The sequence below is a fragment of the Fistularia commersonii genome, chromosome 12, assembly GCF_037954325.1.
Source record: "Fistularia commersonii isolate RoL2024-O1a breed Wild chromosome 12, RoL_Fcom_v1.0, whole genome shotgun sequence".
NCBI lineage: Eukaryota > Metazoa > Chordata > Actinopteri > Syngnathiformes > Fistulariidae > Fistularia > Fistularia commersonii.
Window position 1 is genome coordinate 3,892,265 of NC_141295.1, and position 3,313 is coordinate 3,895,577.

At 37.5% G+C, this 3,313-nt stretch overlaps 1 protein-coding gene across 1 annotated transcript in view; it reads right to left on the reverse strand.

Moving 5' to 3' along the window:
• Window positions 1–2,141: 2,141 nt before the first annotated feature.
• mgat3b (beta-1,4-mannosyl-glycoprotein 4-beta-N-acetylglucosaminyltransferase b) overlaps window positions 2,142–3,313 on the reverse strand; it is a 29,989-nt gene continuing 28,817 nt past the window's right edge. The window contains exon 5 of the mRNA XM_086156441.1: window positions 2,142–3,313. This exon is cut by the window's right edge and continues 6,519 nt beyond it. The gene's annotated coding sequence lies outside the window, so the exon portion shown is untranslated.

The following is a 3,313-nucleotide window of genomic DNA, read 5'->3' on the forward strand; positions in this document are numbered from 1 at the left end:
TATATATGTATGTATCTATGTTTGTGTGTGTGTGCATGTATATGCATGTGTGTATATATATATATATATATATATATGTAAAAAAAAAAATTAAAGTCAAGTGGTTGTAAAAAATGTCCTTGAGAGAATTTTTCTTTTTCTCCAGCTGAGCAACATGTATAAAATTGAGTAAAGCGTCAGAATTTAAAATAATAAATAATTAAAATAAATACACAAATAATAGCTCTGCCTCAGATCTATAAGCTCCTGGTTCTCTCCATGTTCTCCTCTTTCCTACCTGAGGTCTTTGGGTTCTCAAACTCCAACAGTCCAAAAAGTTAACAGGTTCATCAAGGGTGCTAAAGTTCGGTGTGAATGAGAGGGTGCATGTGTGTGTGTGTATGTGTGTGTGTGTGTGTGTGTGTGTGTGTGTGTGTGTGTGTCCCGGTGCTCCTCTGATTCTGGGAAACAGCTGTTTTTATAACGCAGCCCTTGAAACTGATCATTCAAACCCCGATAAAAGAACACCCGAAAAATCCCCACCTCAATACTTTGCATGTAAAATGTCTCTTCATTACACACACACACACACACACACACACACACACACACACACACACACACACACGGCTCTGCAGCCGGGTTAAAAGTACACACTGTCTGTGTTATGTATGTTTGTTATTAGAAGCATCTATTTGCATCATCTCCTCAGAACTCTGGAAAAATAACATTGGGGTTTTCCCAGATCTGTGTGTGTGTGTGTGTGTGTGTGTGTGTGTGTGTGTGTGTGTGTGTGTGTGTGTGTGTGTGTGAGAGAGAGAGAGAGAGAGAGAGAGAGAGACTCTGCCCACAACCATTTCTGGTAAGAAAAACTTGTGGGTCTCTTGGTAATATATATTAAGAAATGTACTGCGCGCATCATTTTATCATTTTATTTATATCAGTTTGGTTGTATAACTATTTTTTTTTCCAATGTGCTCCATTATGATTTATTGATTTTGGTTTCTATGTTTTTTTAAATAATTTTAACTTTATCCTTATTGTTATACTGTGTTGATTTATTTATAGTTTTTTTATTTAATTTCATTATATTTTATTTATTAGTTTTTATTTTATTTTCTCAATTTCAGTTTTATACAAATTTTCATTTAATTCATTTTTATGCATTGAGATTATATATCTATTGTTTTTATACAGCTGTAGTGTTATATCTATTGATTTATGACTGTAATTCATCGCGGCTAAATTATTGTAATAATCTATTATTTACATATGTACAAAAAAATCTATTGATTGATTTTTTTTGTCTTTTTACCGTCATTTTATGTATTCATTTATTTCTATTCCATAGCCATGACATTTGTTCATTGACAGTTTGTAGTTTTAGTTTTATTATTTTTATATTTATTTGGCTGGATTCACTGTAGACAACAAAAAATGTATTCAATTGTACAGAAAAACACGTTTCCAGACTGTAAGTGTGACGATAAACACTTTGAATCTTTCACCTTAATATGTATACATTTATCTTTTTATTTATTTTTTAGTGTAACATTTCTTTCTGGACCTGGTTCCTGTTACAAATTATAAATGTCTTGAGCTCTTATTTTGAAGCCGTAACAGAGAGCGGAAGTGTGGTACGTGTGATATCTGAGAATTGACAGTTTGAAAAAAATAAAGAAAAAGAGGAGACGAGAACGTTATCCGAGAGAGTCTGCAGTCTCTGTGTTATTATTTAGAAATTGTTCGCAATATAGGCAACTTTCGTAACCCTCGGTTACATTGGTTTTGTTGTCATTTTGTTTTGTTTTTTTGTCTTTTCTTTATTTAGGATACTACGAATTCATTCATTCATTTATTCATAAATTACTTTATATGTGTTACTTTATCTACATAATTATTTCAGTTTTTTTTAAAATTGTATTTACATGTATTACGAAAATTATAAAGACTACAACAAACATCCGGGACATTTGACCACGGCGATGACCAAACTTCCGGTTTGGATCCCTCTCGGTCATGCGCAGCAGTGCTGCCCTCTAGCGGCGAGCAGGGGAGGAAGACGCTGGACGCACACACACACACACACACACACACACACACACACACACACACACACACACGCGCGCAAAGACTTACCAAGGTCAGCTAGAGAGAGCGAATTAAATTTTAAAATTAATTTATTATACGCCTTTTGTCATAGAAGTCATTACTTTGTGTGGATGGTTAACATACAGCCGTTCATATAGAGGACACACTTTACTCTTCATCGTCACTTAACTTAAGAAATGTACACTCTTCTTCACGGGGAGACGGAAAAAGGTCCTTTTTTTGTTCAAAAGCATCTCTCTCCCCCCGAGAGTCCGCCTTTCCCCCCCAACAGATCTCTCCTCTTCCCCTCCGATGAGCGGAAGTGAGGGGGACGCGCCTGCGCAGACCGTTCCGCAGCCATCTACGATTTACACACAAAAAAAATAAAAAATAACAAGGGGGGCAAAAAAAACAAAAAACACTTCCTGAATCTCGGATACGGGAAACACACACAAACAAAAAGTGGTAAACACTCCCAGAAAAACAAAATAAAGTGAAGTTCCAACAATGATATAAAAATAAAAAATCAACTATGCGACCATTTACAATCAATATCAGTGCGTGGGAATAGGCGTGTAAGTGTGTGTGTGTGTGTGTTTGTGTTGGCAGTTTTCTCCCCTCCGCATTCATTTAGGCCAAATAAAACACACCGATTGTGGAAAAAGTGCTGCAGCGGGAATTCCAGCCAGTAAACAAACAAACAAACAAAAAACAAAACAAACCCAACATGGTAAACTAACCCACTTTTCACCCTGTAAAGCTTGTTTATCATAATCATCTTTAACCCGGCTAAGTGTGTTTGTTTGTATGTATGTGTGTGTGTGTGTGTTAGACGGGTCTGGATGGGGGCCCGGTGCTTAATTGGCCGCAGACGTGTCCAGGCCCTGGGGGACGTGAGAGCCAGTCATCTGCCAGAGCTTTGCTGTCGATGGCTGTCAGTGTGTGTGTGTGTGTGTGTGTGTGTGCGTGTGTGTGCATATGTTTGTTCATATGTGTGTGTGTGTTTATGCAGCCAATGCAACATCTTTCCTCAGTTAATGGCTTGCCCTCTTTTAAGGACAAAGTGGACGGAGGAGGGCGGAGTGTGTGTGTGTGTGTGTGTGTGTGTGTGCATGTGTGTGTGTGCAGACGAGGCTTCACTAAGCAGCAGCAATTCATTTTACTCCACGCTGCACATCCGATTTAAAGTAGTCAATTTACCGATTGAAAGGCCACACTAAAGGGAAGTACAAAAACCTTTCAA